Source organism: Sorex araneus, chromosome 2 (genome assembly GCF_027595985.1).
Source record: "Sorex araneus isolate mSorAra2 chromosome 2, mSorAra2.pri, whole genome shotgun sequence".
In the NCBI taxonomy this organism is placed as follows: domain Eukaryota; kingdom Metazoa; phylum Chordata; class Mammalia; order Eulipotyphla; family Soricidae; genus Sorex; species Sorex araneus.
Window position 1 is genome coordinate 75,535,542 of NC_073303.1, and position 20,408 is coordinate 75,555,949.

Sequence of the window (20,408 nt, forward strand, 5' to 3'; positions counted from 1 at the left end):
CCCTACACACCAATCCTATGTACCTCCAAAATGGTCCAGGTTATCCCCAAGACCCTAGGGTCCAAGATATACCACATCTTGGGTACTGTGCACATACTGAATACATCATAATGAACATAGTATCACAATACCTAATATTAAAAGACCGGCCTGGATTCTAAAGAATTAACGGGAGGGCCCTGGACCCCTGAACACATAAAATACTAAAAGCCTCCAATTATAATAAATAGCAGTGTCATGAATTTGTTGTGTTAAATTCCCATTTCCTTCTTATTTTCCTATTTCAACTTCCCTTTTAATACCTCATCTTTCATCCATCATCTATATAGGCAATCTTTCTAGCCATCCATTCTTTCTATTTGGTTTGACTCTTCATCTAGTTTGTCACAAGAGTTTATGACCTTTTGTTCATTTGTTATGCTCACATATCTGTAAGATGCCAAAACCAACAGAGGAAAAATGAGACCTCATAATACATGTTCTTAACAAATAAATTGACTTTCAAATACTCATCTCGATTCTAAAAATCTGATATTGTGAGAACTGTTCCTATTTACTTAATGCTGTTTATTTAAATTTATGCTAGAGGAAACAAATGTTGTGCTAAATATCTTTACAATCTTAAATTCAGAAAAAGTGAGGCTGGAGATATACAGTACAGCAGCTATGGAATTTGCCTTCCATACAGCTGACCTGGGTTCAATCCCTGGCATCCCAGATGATCCCCTGCCAGGCCAGGAATGCCTTCTGAGTATAGCGCCATGAGTAAACCTTGAGCATGGACAGCTGTGACCCAAACAAAACAAAACAAAACAAAAAAATGTGGTTCTTCATGAAAAATTAGTAATTAAAAATCAAAATCATTTAGCAGAGCCAATAAACTTGAGATCCCTATTTGTAATTCCACCCTGGGAGAGGGTCTCACCACCTACGCAGTACTCAGGAAGTCCGGGTACCTCACTGGCAATTCTCAGCCAACTGGCCAATTGCTCAGTGCAAGGGCCTGAAGACACTGTGCAGCCCAGGCTCACAATTCCGGGGATCCCCAGATGCCCCAGCTGTGCTGAGGGTCTTTGGGGCCAAACCCAGTGTACTCAAAGGCTACCAGGGCTGCACTTCACAACAATCTGGGGACCATGAAGTACCAGAATTGAACCTGGGTTTGATTCATGCTACATATAACCATACTCAACTATAACTTCTGAACTATCTCCTGGCCCCAAACATAAGAGTTTTGGGAGTTTGGCATGGAAATTTTTTATTACTAAGATAACTTTTACATTGGCTTCAATTCTTTCTGTGCCAAATAGTCATTTAAAATCAAACATATTACTGTTAATGCATCATAATGACAAGGATTTAGAAGGTTAATAATCTGTGTTCAATTTCATACCCTACTTAGAAACTTAGATAACAACTACGAACCAATAAGACCAATCAGAAAGTGAAAAGTGATAGTTTGATCACTTCCCTATATCAAGTCAAAGGCACTATCTGTGAACAAGAATAGAACTATTTATAGTTGCTCATAGAACTTCCAGGCAGTTTTATTAATATTGGTGATTATGACTATCGCAGCTATCAGGAGAACAATAATGAATATAAATGTTGTACTGTAACCAAACTTGGAAATTATCAGCTCATTATTATCAGTTTTCATCATTTCCATTGATGGAAGCCACTGTACCCAAATAGAGATTTTAAGATTTAAATTTCAATTTGTGTTCCGGGTTCTATTGACCAAAACTGCAATTTTCACAAAAATGTGGAGAAATCAATAAACATTAATTTAGCTTCTTTAAAAGGTTCAGTTTTTAGATGAAATGTTTTGAATTTGCTAACTACATATAGAGGTTATCATGTAATCTGTGTATAATGCCTAATAAAATTACTCAAACTGCAACATTTTTATGGTAAAAAAAACCCTCATCTTTGTGGTAGTTCAGAATAAACTATTTAGAGTAAAATAAAAATTAAATCCCTAATACACATTATATTCTCGGTATAATTGTGAACCAGAATTCAGCTAACATTCATTTAATGCTCATAATAACTGAATTAAGTACAAGTATTATCATTTCTACTATTTCAACAAGAATGTGGGGTTCAGCAAAGATGCTAGCCTGGCCAAGTGTCACAGTTAGTTCTCCATCCCAATTTACCTTCATCCTGGACCTTCGTCCCACACTTATTCCAAGTTCCTTCCAGATTCCCTCTAGCAAACTGCCTTGCACAGGCCCACCATCACCCAACTGTTAGCTTCTTTTTTTAAATGATATTTTTTTAAAAATTATTATTTTTTTATTTTTTAATGAATCACTGTGAGGTAGTTACAGACTTACAAACTTTCAGGATAACGTTTCAAACAATGATCGAGTTCCCACCCCTCCATCAGTGCCCAGTCTCCACCACCAACGTTCCCAGTAACCCTCTAGCCACCCCCACCCTGTCCCCCCCGCCCCCTACCTCTGTGGTAGGCACAGTTCCCTTATTCTCTCTCTCCTTTGGGGTGCTATGGTTTGCAATATAGATAGGAAGTAGCCATCATGCTTGGTCTATAGTCTATTTTCAGCACACATCTCCCATCCCGAGCGAGCCCTCCAAGAATCATTCACTTAGTGTTCCCTTCTCCATCCCAGATGCCTTTTGCCCAGCATGTGAGGCTGGCTTCCAAGCCATGGGGTGCTCCTCCTGGCTCTTATCTCTATTATCTTTGGGTGTTAGTCTCCCATACTGTTACTTTATGTTCCACAAATGAGTGCAGTCATTCTATGTCCCTCTCTCTCTGACTCATTTCATGATACTCTCCATGTTGATCCACTTAGATGCAAATTTCATGATTTCATCTTTTCTAACAGGTGCTCAGTATTCCATTGTGTAGATGTGCCAAAGCCAAGTGCTGCCGTCTGTGGGAGCTACATCTCCTAGGAACACTCATCCAGGACAAGTACACAACCCACTGAGCCTTCCTGCCAAGTAAGTCCCCTACTGACAGTTTCCCTAAAGTCTCCTGTGCACATCCAACACCAGAATCCCTTCTTTCCCCTGGTTTATGTTTTCTTCTTTCAAAAATATATTTTTATGTATCTTCTCCTTAATTTATTATCATTCACAGCCTTCCTGCCAGTTACAAACACAAACAGAGGGCCAGAGAGACAGCACAGGAATGAAGCACTTGCCTTGCCTGTGGCCAACCTCAGTTCATTTTCTGGAACCATATAAGGTCCCCCAAACACTTCTGGGATAAACCCGGAATACAGAACCAGGAGTAAGCCCTGAGCAAGTGTGACTCCAAAACAAAAATTATGAAATCTTTAGAAATGTAAACAACTAGATCCCACACCTGAAAACACTAAATACCATAAAAATGAACTTATTCAAATATATGGTAGTATAAAATTTTATGATCATTTTATATCTATCCAATTTCTTTTCCATAAAACCTTCCAATAGCTTCAAAGATTTTCTCTGATAAGTGCACTACTAAGAAGGACTAAAAACTTCTATAATTTCATATTTTTCCATTTAGGGTAGAATTGAAAGAATAAATTGTAGTACAATACTACTAGAAATTTAAAATCTCGGATATGATGGCAAAGAATTTGATAAATCAAAACAATTTTACTTTAGTAGCTGTCTCATTAAAATTCTTAGAAGTTGTAATGTTAATATCCTTAAATACAAAGTAGCTCTTAATACAAAAATTTTATGAATTATTAAAGTGCAAAACCCAAATTGCTTCCTAAGACTGGGAATGTTTAAGTGCTTGAACAAGGCTTTTTTTTCTAAAAAATGGTTTGAAAATCCTAACCGCATAATATAAGAATCTGATACAATATAAGAATAACATCTTTTTAAATCTTTTCTTTTCTGGCATGTTGATAGCAAGTAATTTTGAGGGAAAGAATAACACTTAACTTCTACCAAAAAGAGCTCAATCTGAAAGTTTCCAAAAAAATAATTTTTCTATTACAATAAAACTCAGTTCCCCTAAGTTGATGCTATTATTATTCTCTTTAACTTTGTAGTCAAAATAAAAATCCTTTATCTCCTTTTTTATTAAAACATTATAGCATAAAGAATTAAATGTTTCTGATTCTCTTCACATGCCTAAAAAAAAGACTACCATACTAGAAATCTGTCTTGATTCAAATCCTGGGTTTATCTACATTTGTGACTTTTCCTGAATAATGGTACTTCCCACTTGGATCCAAAATCTCCCAAAAGGTGGATGGTGGCACGTAAACAAGTGGTCTATTCATTCTCTGGAGGTCATGGAAGGGCTGCCTGTCCCCCGAGGCCTTCCTTGCTCCATACACACTCAGATCCATTTTACCTATCACAAGCACTCCAGAACCTGCAGTTTAGTTCAAATGAGCAGTAAGAGCAAAGGAAAGCATCAGAAAGCTTGCCTTTCAGCAGCACCTGAAGCTTCCCTTTGCATAAACTCTGTGGCATACAGAGCAGCCTACACATTATTTGAGATGGAAAATTTACACAATGTAAAAATGGAAAACCCACATCTATGGCTCTCGGCTCTATTTCAAAAACATAACACCATTTAAAAACAGATAAGTTCCCCAGCTTGCTTAAACGGCCTAATCCAAACCTAGCATTACTCACTTCTTTCTAATCACTGGAATAAGATATTCAACCCTTCTCTGTATTGTTTAAACTGCAAGGGAAACAAATATTGTGAGACATTAAACATTTCTGTTATTTCTGTCCTGTTGTGGCACTTGGTAGCAGGTTGATTATTGGGTGTGTGACAGAACTGAGCTAGCTGTCAGGAATTAAAGTGATGTGATCTAGCTCAGAGAGACCCTCTAGATTATAAGCAGGGGGAGAAAAAGAGCCAGGGTAAAACCCTGGAGGGAGAATTGGGCAGACATCACAGAAGAGGGATCTAGGAACTAAGACATAAATAAGGACAAAGAGAAACCAAGAGCTCCAGGTCAGGGAAGCAGCAGTAACCAAGAGCCCTGGACCTACCAGGTGTGTGAGGGTGTGGCTGCAACGAGGGGACAAAGCACTCTTGTGCAAAATGGAAAAAGAAGTCCTCCCTGGCTGGGTGCAACCATGTTTAAGAGTACTGCTTTTGAGTACATTCTACAACCTGCTATCTAAACTATAGCTCTGCCTCAAGTAATGGTCGATTACCTGGAATAAAATGAGATTAGGTATGAGGCATGGTAAGAGGTACAGTTAGATGGGAAGGGGTGAAGAGACTTAAACTTACAGTTGAGTAAGACTAACTGTGCTAAGGACACTGGGAGTAGGGAATCACTAAAGTTTAGAGCTCCTGAGTGACCGATGGGAGCATGTTTTTGAAAGGCAATTCTATCAGCTATGGAAAGAAAAGATTAGACCTAGGAAAAAATTAAGTACAGAAATCCAGTTAGTGACTGTATTGCTTCAGTCTAACTGTGAGATGAACAAGAGCTTATACCATGGCAAGGAATCCCGTGTTTCCTGTTGAGTAGAAACAGAATGGATCAAAGGCAAAAGTATGCACAATAAGAACAGAGTATAAATCTCGTGGGGAACGGAAGGTTCAGTAGCTGTAATCAGAGCCTGAGGTTTGAAAAGTAGAAGAGTTCATCTGTGTGCTAACAAAGTTCAAGATGACGAAGATTTAGTGTGAAATTTGTGGTCAGTAGTTGTCCTTCTTGGTAGCAAGATTTTCAGTCATAAATCAGAGCTTTCCTTGAATATTATAAAGTGACAGGAATATTGAACAATGGTGAGCAAAAAATAAAAATACAACTAAGAAGAAAGAAAAATTCTGGGAAATCAATACTTCGGCTAGACTGCATACCAATTCCAATATGCTTGTTGAGAGAAAATAGATATAAGTTGTTTATTTCTGATTTTCATTTTGCTAAGCTGCGCAGTGGGGGTAATAGTCTTTCCATACAAAGGGTCAGGAGGCAAACAGGGCCAAATCAAGCCAGCTATCAAGCTTCAGTGGACCCTTGCTACACATTTCTTCAGGCACTGCATATGGCTGCACATAACAAGTGCAGAGATTGGTACATGAACTGACAGTATTACTCTGTGGCCCTTTACAAAGTGCACTGACATCTTTGACAATTGTTAAATATGAAAAAATCTCCAAGCTCAATCTATGGCATTCACAGATGCTCAATATAATTTCCCCTCCAACTCTTTTAGCTAGGTCACAGTAATTTATGAAGGGACCAGAAAGCACAGCTTCACTTTAATATTCTGTAACCTGTTTACTTGTTTGCTTTTTGGGGGGTGGGGGTGGCAGCGGGTCAAGGATTCAACTCCGGGCCTGATGTTTGCAAGGCAAATGCTCTCTGACTAAGCCACATCATCAGACCTCTCCCATCACAACTCTGGACTGCGTTTGACTTTTTCCAGGTTGGAATGGAAGCAATACTAGAAAAGAACTGGTCTCAGAACACCAAGGTAAGCACTGTAATAACACTCTGATGAGATTAGGAAATTACAGTGAGGACTCTGAAAACAGAAGCTGATATAGCCTTATGAGAAACATTTGTTACTGCAACAAGTATCAGTTAACCACAATCTGATCCCCTAGAGTTAAATTTATGCTCAAAATAGAAGACTCTGGGGATAGTGACAACTATTAAGAGGGAATGAAAAGGAAAAAAAACTCAATTTGCACAGCCAGAGCCTATGGATTAAGAGAGGGCTCAGGGTGGATGTAGAGTTATTCTCTCAAACAGAAGGAAAATACTATTTAGATAGCAAGTTTTAAGAGTTTAGGAGGAAAACAAGGTGCCTACCTACTCTCAGATTATTATGCTTTTAGATAATAAAAAACAATATTAAATACCACAATTATTTAACTGAACTCTTCAGCTCTGTTTACCTCCTCTAATTTGGACTCTGCTATATTCAAACTATCTGAAATTTAAGTAGATACCTTTTCATGCAAAGACTTAGAACCAGGCTAAAAATAAACGTGAAAAATCAACTGGGGCCAAAGAAACTCAATGGAAAATCAATAGTTGTTTGCTGAAATGTAACCAAAACCAACCCTGGATTTTTGTGGGGGTGGCGGGGGGGTCTAGGAGGGCTTGAAGGGCCCAGCAGAGCCATATATGGAGCAAGCAGTGAGAGAGGATTTCCTCTGCATTTTTGTGAAAAGGCAGGCCCAGGTCAAACAGCTCAGATACAGGAGTAGAAAGAAGAACAGAAGGTGAGAGCTGTCTCTGAGAAGAAATCAGAGCTTGATGGAAGCAATAAGGACATTTTTCATTTGGGATCTCCTGCAATGAGAAGAGCATTATATTTTCAAAGTACCCACTGGGAGAAATATATTGCCATGAAAATTTTCCACATTAAAAGTACACCACAAGGCCACTCATTACAACAAGTCAGAATGATAAAAAGCAAACATCACCACTAAAATCATTAGCATCAATTTTAAATATCGATGAAGAGCGGGGTAGAAAAGATCATCAAAGTTTTGGCATGTGGCACATAAAAACGACAAGCAAACGCCAAACCCAAAACAATGTTTTCTATTATAACGTAACCTTTCTTTGAGTTCATTAATGTACCTGACATACTGTTAAAAACTAGCCTATCAAGACAGTTTGCTAACCTTTAAGCTACCCCTTGGTGTATAATTTATACATAAATGTTTGAAGAGAAAAACAAGGTGTGTGTGGTTAGCACTTAGTAAATTCTCCACGCAATTTAAAATATTTATAACAGTTCATATGCCAGACTTAAAAAAATAAAGACCAGTGCTTATAATAGATTTTTTCTTTGAATTTTAATATTTCTCACAATGCAATTACTTATATAATAGTCACTTCACACCTGCAGAATTCATTTTAGAAATATAATAAAAGGTACAAGCTTTTTACATATTAAGTAATGTAAAATACATGTTAACCTAGATCCTAGCCTATTATTTCAAATTTTCTTTCTTGCATTCGTAGTTCATTCCATCTGTAGGATAGTATATTTTGAAAAACAAGAGTGCTTACCAGGTTTCTCTACCTCAAAAATTTGAGCTACACTGACACAGTACAGGCTATTACCTTAAGGATATTATTCAGGGCCTCTTGTTAACATTCTAAAGTGAAATTTTCCATTGTATTAATGAGATGCATCTCATTCATCACAGTCCAAATCTGTTGCCATTTTTCAAAAAAAGTGACAGTGACTGATTTTTCAAATCAACCAAATTCTGCTTGAAAATACATGCTCAACTTGTGCTAATGTCCAAATTTGATAATCCTATACAAAATGTTGCTAAAGACCGAGATAATAAAATGGAAACTGAAATCTGCATGTGTTTTTATTTTCATTTATTTGGTTTCTGGACCACACATGACAGTGCTCAGGGCTTACACTCAGGGATCCTGGTTCTACACTCAGTGATACTTTGGGTGGGGTTGGGAACCATATGGGGTGCCGAGAATTGTACCCAGGTTGTCTGCTGACAAGGCAAGTGTCCTACCTGCTGCATTATTGCTCCAGCCCCTGAATGTGTTTTTAAAAACCCAACTTGAGGGACACTTTTGGTTGAGGACATCAGAAAAGTCAACTGTTCTTAAGTATCCAAAATTGCACTTTAGATTTTATAGTATTCAAGATAAAACAATGATCAGAAGGCTAGAAGTTCTTGTACTCATGTGCAAATATCCTGAGGTTCACTGCAGTAAAGGATGCTCCAAAATGCAAACCCATTCTGAGCCAGGCCAGGATTCCTTGGCTGTCCTTGGCACTGCTGTGGCGTAGGTTTGAGAGGCTATTTAAAGTGGCATTCAACACTTGTGGTTGTATTAGGAGTGACTCAAGCAGACATAATAAGTAAAAGTGTGAAATTCAGGGTGGCAATGACCTCTAGCATCCTGAAACAAAATCCTGGGAGACAAATGAATATACCTCTTCCTGCTATTCTTGGACCATCAGAACATTTGCATAGACTGCACGTCCGATCCGGTTATCACACAAGTTCATATTCTGAATGAGCTGCCTTATTTAAAAGTTACATCTACACAAAATAATCTGATGTTTATTATATTTTTGTGCAAATAGATATTTATGATGTAATAATTTCTAATGAGTATTTGGCAGTGTGTATGAGTAACATGCATGATACAAACACATACACACATTATGCACATGAAAAGATCTAGTTCAGGTATCACAAAGTGAGTCTACTGCTACTAGATTCACCCAAACTGCACAATCAGTGTCATTATACAGAATAATAAAAACATTAAAGGGGATGATTTCAGAAGGGGAACTCCATTCATTTTATGTACTAGGTGAAAAAAGTAACCTTGAACACAGATGCATACATAATCAAACAAAATAATACTTAGGTATAAATCTAATTCTTCCACTTTTCTATTATATTCTGTGTGCCAGTCACTATACAACTCTGTTCCCAGCTAGCCAATGTCTAATTGGTGTATTCTGGACTAGTTATATCTATAACTCTATCAAAGTTCACAACAATTGCAAGTAAATCTTGGTCTCCTTGAGTTCTTCTAAGTTTTTACTGCAAAAGATAAAGACATGTCAAATGCAGCTCATGAGATATGGTGGGAAAACCAAGAAGTGTATGGAATGATGTTGCTAATTGATACACACAAGGCTGCTTACCTCCAATACCCATATTCAATGTGGAATGTGAAGGCTACCAGGACTTGGAGACTGCTTTACTCTCTCTCCCACTGCACAGACAGAAAAACTCAATGGCAGCTCAGTTCGTCATGTGCAAGAGTGATTTCCGGGGCTGGAGCTAGAGCACAGCGGGTGAGGCACTTGCCTTGCACGCGGCCGACCTGGGTTTGATTCCCAGCATCCCATATGGTCCCCTGAGTTCTGTTAGGAATAATTCCTGAGTGCAGAGCCGGGAGCAACCCCTGTGCATTGCCAGGTGTAACCCAAAAAGCCAAAAAAAAAAGTTATTTCCAAGTTTACTGCTCCCTAAAAGGCCTGTCAACTTTAGAAAACATAAATAGGATACTAACAATATTCAATTTAGGATGTGTCCTGAATGCTTTGCTATTCTCTACTCTGCTCTATAACCTCCCCTACAAAATGCAGGGACATTAATAAGAGTTAGTATATGTGACAGCCATGGAAAAAAGTTGAGTTAGTCTGGCAGTTCTGGGTGTTCAGATAAGCTCACTCTCTGTCAAAGTAACTAGCTCCTAAAAACCAATCTTACACTACATAGAATTTATGCTTATGCCTTAGCACATTGGATGTCAGGGCACATAGGGGTTATTCTCAGAGAGAATAAAGCCACCAGTGCTAAATCAATGCCAACATAAATAAATCTATGGTAAGCTATGATAACTTCATGAATTATACTTTGCAACAGAAGATTTTTTTCCTATGTAATTGTGCTTTGATCAAAAGGAGTTGTTGTTCACGTAATTTTTTGGAGTAAATTTTGTTATTATTTTAATTTTTATTCATTTAGTGATTTGCTTTTTTGGGTTACACCTGTTGATGCTGAGGTGTTCCTCCTAGCTCTGCAATCAGGAGTTACTCCTGGTGGTGCTTGGGGACCATATGGGATGTCAGGGATTGAACCGGGTTGGCTTCATGCAAGGCAAGTGCCCTACCCGCGGTACTATTGCTGCAGTCCCTGTTATTATTTTTAAATTATCTTTTCTTATCAGAATGATGTGTTCAAATGGCTATCCTGAGCTCCCATAAAGAACAGAGGGGCAGGCAGTATCTTTGTACATCAATACTAAAAACTTGAACACCATTGTACCCCTGTCACTTAAACTATAGTAAAAAAAATGTGTATATTAAAAATTATTTTAAAAATACGTCTGTTACCTTGAAGCAGTTAACATTATCTAAAGCAAATAAGCAATCTTTACTAATAACAGAAATTTAAATTATGAAATTCATTTATTTTTAAAATAAGTTTCCTCCCAGCTTAGTGCTTAGAAATCCCTTCCAATGTTACTTGGGGGACCCCATGGTGTGAGGGGACGAATCTGGCCCTCCTGCTTTCAAAGTTTTTGCTCCAGGCCATTGAACCATCTCCTTGGCTCTCTCTTTATTTTTAATTTCTCCATATCCCCATCTCATTCCATAGGAAAAGCAACTCACCAGACAGGCACACACTTAAAAAAAATTCTAGTGATTAAAATAAAATAGCAAACATAAACCTAAGCCAAAATAAAACTATAAGAAAATACACATTAAATTGTCACAATAACAAAAGGGAGTGCTTCACTTTCACACAAAAATGGAACATACAAAGCTTTGTGATTTTGAAAATTCAGCTTTTACACTATTTAACATTGAATAGATAGTTTATTTACAATATCCAATAAATCTTTCTCATCAAATACACCATAACAACCTTATACTAATATATTAATAAGTACACTGAAGAGAGCATTTAATTTCATGTTATATGACAAATATTTTTGTAAAATAGGAAAGCAATCACCGAAGGAGAAAAACAAGTGATATTCAAAATAGCATCTTCTCTGGTTCATTTTCAATGTAACTGGTCTGTACATACCTTTTATATGAAGAAAGGAGGGTGTCTGGACGACACACAACTGTATTCAGGGCTTACACCTGGTTCTGTGGTCAGGGATGAATCTTGGCATGGTTCGGGGAACCCTATACAGTGCTGAGGATGAGTCCAGATGGGCAGCATGCAAAGCAAGTCCCTCACCTGTGGTACTGTTTCTCTAACTCCTGTACCATATCTTAAAACTATCTGGTTGTCATGACAATGGTGGAGATACTCTCTACTATGCTGCAGGGGGAGGGGGTGGAAGCTAAATAGTAACAAATAAATATGCATTAGACTATGATTGACCATCTCCTTGAAAAATCAAAAAGAGTTTCATGATTATCCTTTCATGTAACTATTAGAGAAAACTTCTTGAGCAAAGTTCCATTTCACACCACAAAAAAAGTCAATAGTTGGGGGAATTACTTGAGATCAAGGAATATGCACCACGGGAAATTTCTCATAATCTCTTAGCATTTGGGAGGCATCTGTTTTTCTTCTTTTTCAAAACTCAGATAAGGAGATTTTTAAGTAATTAAGTTTTAAACTCATTTTCTAAAGTCAAGTGTGAAATATTGTGATCATTCCTTCATAATACTTATGCTTACTTAAAATAATACATCACTCATTTTATTAAGTCTTTCACTTGAAACAAAGAAAACAAATCTGTTAATAGTCAAAGCAGCATTCATGGATTTTAAAAACCAGATTATTTAAATATTGTAAAGTGTTGTTTTGTGATAATATTAAATAATGGGGAAAGGACTCCTTAGCGATTCTTTCTTTAAAAAAAGATAATTACTCATTGAGGGACTGGAGCGATAGCACAGCAGGTAAGGCGTTTGCCTTGCATACAGCTGATACAAGTTTGATTCCTCCGTCCCTCTTGGAGAGCCCAGCAAGCTACTGAGAGTATCCTACCCGCATGGCAGAGTCTGGCAAGCTACCCATGGCGTATTCGATATGCCAAAAACAGTAACAACAAGTCTCACAATGGAGACGTTACTGGTGCCTGCTTGAGCAAATCGATGAACAACGACAGTGCTAAGGTGCTACTCATTGAGATTTAAAAATTAAGCTTGAGCCCAAATGTAGAGAAAGAGAGAGTATGGGGGAAATTGTCTGTCATAGAGGCAGGGGGAGGGGTGGTATGGAGGCAATACCGAAGACACTGTGGTGGAAAATGTGCACTGTTGGAGGGATGAGTGTTTGATCATTGTATGACTGAAACTGATATATGAAAGCTTTGTAACTGCATATCACAGTGATTGAATTTTTTAAAACTTCAGCTTGAATAGATTTTTGATGTTTTCTTTTTACTTTTAATGGAAACAAATGAGTTTTCAAAAGAAACTGGGAACAAAATGCTTGAAAAATAATACTAGTCTGTCTTCTTCAAGTTTAACCAAGAAGCAATGAATGAATGAAGGTGCATGTTTCTTAGATAATTTAAAGGTTTTTTCAGACTATTCAGACAAAATGTGATCACATAGTTTACTGTCCGAAGAGTTTTCATCATATAAAGAAATTACATTAAAAGTTAGCCTTGCATCAAAGGCATTAAGCAGAGCTTCCTCAGTAAAACCAGGACGAACCTCTGGCACCTGAGGTAAGAGGATGTGGGAGGGGAGCTGCTTTCCATCAATTTCCTCCTGTTTGCTTGCCCGACTCATCTCTTCCTGATCAAATGAAACCAAGTGGGCACATTTTTAGAGCAGCCTTTCAGGGAAAGGAGAGAGGCACAGATCCAGGAATAGGAACACTAAGGTGAAATAATGAAATACTCAAGAAATTTTCATCAAAACCTAATGCTATTTTCTATTTACCTTGCTTTACTTGTTTATATCTAATTTCTTCCAGGCTTTTAACCTGTTAGTCTGTATGGATCGTATATTTTATTCTTTGTATACAAGTTTTAGGTACTCTACTCTGTTCTATTTGTTACCAGTCCCGGCAATTTTCAGGGGCTCCTCCCTGCTCAGTGCTTGGAGATATCTCTCAAAGATGTTTGGCGGTGGGAGCAAGGTGGCAATACTGAGGTAGAAACTGAAGTTCTTGCATGACAAAGTTTGTTTTCCTGTTTAGTGCAGGATCTTCTTAGTCCTCTATTGATCTTGAATTCCTCAATACCTCATTATTCCGCAGAAAAGCAGCCCACCAAAAATACATACCAAAAAAAATGGGTAATGAAATACCAAAAAGTTCAAAGTAAAAAATTATAAGAAAATACATATGAAACTGTCACAATAATAGTAAATAATGCTTCATTTTTGGAGGGTTTTGTACCTACTCCCAGTGGTGTCAGAGGCTACTCCTGGCTCTGTGCTTGGAGGACAGTTTTCAGGACACAACTGGCAGTGACCACATGCAAATCAAGGTCCTTAATGCCTGTACTATCTCTCTGACACCAGGGATTATATATTTTAGTAAGAAAAGAAACAAACAACAACCAACTTCATCTCCAACCTAACCCTTGTCAAGCTTGTCAAGTTTGCACTGTTTTTCTTGGGTACACCTATGAACCCTGGTGCCATGGTTTGGGGAGAATAAAAACAACTTCATCTGTATAGCTGGGAGGTGAAGAAGAAAGGGGAAGAAGAGAAAACAGTAAACAGACAACACCAAGACAGCTGGATCTACACACTATTGAGATACCCTGCAGTCTCAGGTAAGAGCGACACAGAGTTCACAGAGACATCTCAACACAGGGAGATTTTAGTGTAGTCCATACTACATCAGCACATCTAAGTGGGGATGGGGCAGGTTATGATTTCAAAAGCTACTGTCACCCTTTGTCATTAAGAAAATTATGAGGCCTGGGGCTGGAGTGATACCACAGTGGGTAGGGCATTTGCCTTGCATGCAGCCTACCCGGGTTCGATTCCCAGCATCCCATATGGTCCCCTGAGCACTGCCAGGAGTAATTCCTGAGTGCAGAGCCAGAAATAGACCCCTGTGCATCGCCAGGTGTGACCCAAAAAGCAAAAAAAAAAAGAAAGAAAAGAAAGTTATGAGGCCGGGAAGAGAGCTGAAAAGGCAGACAAAACTCAAGGTTCAGTCCCAAACAGCATTTGGTCCACACACAGACAAAGGGATCAACTCTGAGCACTAAGCCTGGAGTAGTTGAGTAGTCCCTAAATCTTGATGGGTATGGCTCAAAAGAGAAAGAGATTTTAAAGAATAAAATTCATCAGAAAATTAAAATGAGAGTTTAATTATGGCCAGAATCACTGAGTATAGATATATGCATGATGCATGTGAGTTCTGTTCTAGAATTAAAAGTAACTATTCATGGCTCTGCTCCACTACCTTTTTTTTTTCATTCAAAGCATTAGAATAACTGATCCATTAACTATAAATAGAAAATGTTATGTGTTCTCTCCCCCTTGAGAAACACACTGTAGTTTTGTTTATTTAGATTTATTTTTCTTTTTACTATTTCTGGGACTTGACAGGCTCACACTGAAATTTAGTTAGAGAAGTGTGATTCTAAGGCAGTCATTACCCACTGGGAATCCACTGGAAAACGTCGACTCCTGGTTCCTCAGGGAGCTAGAGTGCCACAGCCCAATCCTGTATATCTTGCCGACAAGGGTCTGCTCCTGAATCAAAGATACTAAGTTCTTCACCCTTCCCATGCTTGCTTATGCTTGCTTCAGGCACTGCGTATATAGGTACTACGTTAGTGATGATAAGTGTATAGATGAATGAAAAGCTGTGCCAGGAAGCAGTTGATTTTGTCATACCTTCCTTCTGTGCATTTTCCTGGGATCAACAGTTCCTGCCAAGTGCCAAGAGGAAAACACTATTTTCTATCAGGAGAAGTGATAAAACCATTGACTACAACAGTAGTATGCCTGCCATCAAGCTCTGCCCATCTGACAGATCTTATTTGGAGGCATTTGTTTTCTACCTTTAGGGAAAATTTAAGCATAGCTCATTTTTGCTCCTTAGTGAGTCAGTCATTCATAAAAAGCCGGGGGGGGGGCGTGGTAAAAGAAATAATTCTCCAGTCAATCATCCTCCTTTCCTTAAAGTGGAAAAAAAAGTGAGTTAGGAGGAAGACAGAAGAAAAGGGTGGGTGGGTGGGTGGAGTCAGAGGCCAGAAGGGGAGAAGAGGGAAGGGTAAAGAATGAGAAACAAGTATGAGAGGATGGTTATAAGATAACATTGGGTTTGTCCTTTCAGCCTTGCTGCAGGGAACTCAGTTTCCCTTAAAGCAATGTCCTTTCTGTATGGACACAGGAAGAGAGTTAATATTATGCTTTGTAACTTGGGAGCTGATTGACTCTAATAATATTTATTCTTGGGCATATGCTTTCTCAACTCAGCTGCCCTTAGTTCCTAGCACCCCAAAAACAGGGTCCCGAAGAGGGACATAATGGACCCAGGGCAAGCTGTGAGCTACACTGGCATTGAAATGGCCAGGCCAAAGCGCCACAATACTCAACTATAAGTTGAGAGCATGGTCATAGACAAATGCTGTCACAATCCAAAAGTAATGACGAGCTTAGGACCCTTCTGGGGTTAGGAAGACTAACCTGACCTGAGGAATGTGGTCTAGAAAATATAGTGAGATGTCTTCAGGAAGAACCAAACTTTAAGTTTATCTCTTACTGTGTTCATACAGAATGACATTGCTAGAAATATTTGAAGTAGATTTACTACAACTATTTAAGTGGATTACTAGCTGAGGAAAAAAGAAAGTGACACACACTTGTTTGGATCCTACCTTGTTTGGATCCCACCCTTGAGCGGATCTCCTAGTAATCTGGAGTAATCTTCTTAGAATAGATTTTATTAATGTCCTGGAGGAGTGGCCTTATCCCTCTTTGTTGATTTGGTGATGTTCAACCCACCTTTGTGTCACCACCCTATGTGATTGCTATATAAACTAAGACTGTAAAAGAAGTAGAGAGAGAAGACAGAAGGGAGAAGACACAGAAGCAAGAAAGAAGACACAGAAGCAAGAGAGAATACACAGAAGCAAGGAGAAAACACAGAAGAGGAGAGAAGACACAGAAGCAAGGAGAAGACACAGAAGCAGAGCACAGAGCGAAAGAAAATCATCAGAGCCAGAAGCAGAGGAAAGAAAGAGCATAAAGCAAGTGAGAATCAGAGTCAGAGTTAGAAGTGAAAGCGAGTGGGACTCCAGAGACTGAAGCAGAAGGGCTCCGGAGAGAGAGATCGGAAGAAGAGAGATAGGAAGAGACCAGAGGAGAGACTACAGAGATAGAGACAAAGATAGAGAGACAGAGAGAAGAGAGCACAGTGGCACACACAGAAGCAAAGCACAAGGAGGAGCCATTCCGACCTGGTCCATAAACAACGGCTTGAGAACACCGAATTCGAGCAGAGAGAGAGCGAGAGAGAGAGAGAGAGAGAGAGAGAGAGAGAGAGAGAGAGAGAGAGAGAGAGAGAGAGAGAGAGAGAGAGAAAGAGAGAAAGAGAGAAGAGGGAGAGAGAGAGAGAGGTAGAGAGAGAGAGCTCTCCCAGCAAACAATACACATATATCACCCCTTCCATGCACACACGTTTGTATTTTTTACAGATGGTGAAAGAGGAGTCTAAGTAAGCAGTAGCTCCGAATAAGCAGGGAAATTGAGGAGAGGGGAGGAGGTAAGAAGAGGTTCCCTGCCATTCCCCCTTGACTCTCTACCTCACAGGGTTCTCGTGTTCTGGTTCAGAGGAACTGAAATGTCTTTTGAGTATTGTGCCTTATACTCTTCTTATCAAAAAGGAGCTGCATACTAAATTTAGCTTCTCGGCCTGACACCTGAGACTGAACTTTTGACATACAATATTCTTCACCACATCCTCACTGCTCTGCAGGCCTGTCTGGAGGTCAGCCATTCCTACCTGGCTTGGCCCAAAGATCTGACTCACTTATTTTTGGTTGCTGATCTTCTTCAGATATACAGAGTGAGATGCTCTAAGGAGTGGAGTTTCTTTTAGATTTCCTTTTGGCTTGTTTTCTGGTGGTTGCTTCAGTCTAAAGCATACCTACAGTCTAATACCCCATACCTTAGGACCCACTTAGCTTAAATGTCCTCAACACCTCTCCGAAAGAAGTTAAGGTGTGCAATAGTTAAAGGGGAATCTGGTACCTCAGTTCCTTTGGGAAGAGGCCAAAGAAATGAGAAGAAAATATTTCTAATCCAGGGCAAGCAATTGCCTTGGGCTAGAAGAGGTAAAGGATCAGTTTAATTCCAGCTCACTGTCCAGGAACCTGGCAAGAAGTTAAGCCCATGACTTCCCCTTGAACATTCCTATGAAACACATACCTGAATCACCTATTCTATGTCATGGGGTACACCAAGATAGTCATATAAACTGTCCTGAAGTCCCCTTTGGCTAAATCCCACATTCACACAGCCTCAGAGTTAAGCTTTATACATTAGCTTTACATACAGGGATATATACAGTAATCAAGAGAAGCTGGGTCCATCATACTAATATAAACTTGTGTTGCATTATCCGATCATACCATACCACAGAAAGCCACAAAATAATTTTTATACAGCATGGCATCTCTGTATGTCTAAAAATTTGTAAAATATAGACATTAAACTATCTCTAAACTCTATTTTGATGTTTTTAACATCATTAACATAACAAAAGCTCCTCTGTTAACAGAAGTGGCACCAGGGATCAAATTTCATGAGTTAAACTGTTATTTTTATACCTAAAGACCCAGTTTACAAATAGATCCTGCACTAATTTTATATATCAGAGTAGATGCAAAAAGCATAAGCAAAATAATTAGTACCTTCATTAACAACTGAGCATTTATTTCATGACAATGAATAGTTATTTTAACTTACTATGGAACATCTAATGTTAAATTTTTACTGTTTTTTTTTATACTAGAGACTTTGCAATGTGCAGCTTTTCTGCCTTCTTATAAGAACATTATAAATAAAATATAAAATTCTGGGAAATTGAAAAAATAAGATATTTTCAATGATATGAAATTCCTGTTTAAGTAGGGACAATTTTATTTTTTTTCAATTCTGGAAATAAATGTCTTTTAGAATAATATCTCCAGAATTTTTTTAAAAAGTGCACAGGGAATGTTCTATACATGTTTTAACAGACTTAGCAAACAGAATAAACAATAACTTAAAAATAAAGGTAAACAGACACTCTCCTCTGATGCAAGTATGATAAAGCAGTCCTACACCTATCCCAAGCAGTCCTCCACAAGTTTCATAGTATAAGTAGAATCCTGACATAGGCATAGTATAAATAATGAAGACTGTAGCTCTAACATAGCTTTCACAAAATTAATTGCTCCTAAATTGCAAAAGTACTAATCATATATACCTAGCACCCGAACTCCCCTATCAAGAACTACTTCTAAACAGTAACAAAAAGCAAAACAAAAAAAACAAATTTATACTTAATAAGAATACAGAAAAATGCAGAGTTTATGTAAGACATCAAACAGAGCTGTTTTGAACCATAGACAAAGGAGCAATACTTTCACAAAACTACCATATAATCAAATGTAAATAATTACCACAACATCTCACCACTCAGAGAGGAAAATGTAGACAAGTAAATAAACTATCATGAATCCTTTATAAAAATTCAATAAAGAGTTGCCCTAAGTTTGTAAATGTTTGCTTAACTTGATTAAGAATTTGGAGACAAATTTATTATTTATAACTACATAAAAGTTTCCAAAACCAATGGCCATGGTTGATGGGTATAAGTTATGGGTATGTATTTGCACATATATAAATTGAACTATGTTTAGTATCACTGCTGAAAAAGTCCAATATAGTGATATCTTTTAGTAGGCCATTTCCAACAATACCTTCTTAAAGATTAAGGGATGGCTGTTGCTTCAAAGGTGTAAATAAACTCCCTTACCTGGAAAATCCAATTATACATCCAATTCCATACTTTTAATAAGCTCTTTTAAAAACACAGACTTAAATTGTTCACAGAACAGTACTTAACCTTAGGTATATGTTATTAATGTTGTTATGAATGCATAATCCATAGTAATCTTTCCAATTTGATTTGGCTATTTATTTTTTACGTAATTGGCTTGCTCCTTCTTGAACATTTGGTAGAACAATGATTTATCCCATAATTGCCTACAGGCTCAGAAGTTAATTAGCTATCCAAAATATTCTCTGAAAGTCGGTGTATCTCATTTCCTTTCAAAATTCATTCCATATTTTTAATAGTAACTCAAATGTGTAGCTAAACATTTGACATTGGAAAAAGCAGTACTAATCTTGGCCAATATCCACAAACATAGCACATCAATATCTTTCTCTGAGGTAAAACAAAATTAAACAAATTATAACTACAAAGATAAAAAAAGGCCTCATTGAAATCTCTCACTTGCCAAAGGAATGTGCGTTTACTCATTATGTACAGCAATCCATATCTATTTCCCTTCGTTCTATGTCTTGGTTGGAAAGAAAAAAAGTCTTTAGAAGTAAATAAGATACAAAACTAGACATGGCAAATTATGAAAGAATCAGTTCCAAAATGCTCTGCATTCAGGTGGTTATTTACATTATTCATATGCCATCGGTAACCAGGGATATTCTGTTTTTGGTTAAAAAAATAAAACAGATAGTTTCTTGCAGTCATTTAACCTGTACTGCTTATAAGAAAGAACTTGAAAAAGAAAAACCTATGGGTAGTTTTAAAAAACTTCTATGATTACATTTTTCTTTATTTTATATTCTATTTTCATCAAATATGCCTATAAAATCAATACAACTCTACTGTATCTAAAGATGACATGTGAGTTTTACTTATATAAAGTAATATGTTCCTTACAAAAAATAATACATGCAGGTATAAATATTTGGGATGGGAATTGCTTTACAGTAGATCCCAAAGTTCCGAATAAAAAGAATTC

The 20,408-nt window shown here is 37.8% G+C and overlaps 1 protein-coding gene across 2 annotated transcripts in view; it reads right to left on the minus strand.

Annotated features, from left to right (window-relative positions):
• The window catches only part of KCNB2 (potassium voltage-gated channel subfamily B member 2), a 438,993-nt gene that overhangs the window by 386,990 nt on the left and 31,595 nt on the right, over positions 1 to 20,408 (minus strand). The gene's annotated exons all lie outside the window — the stretch shown is intronic.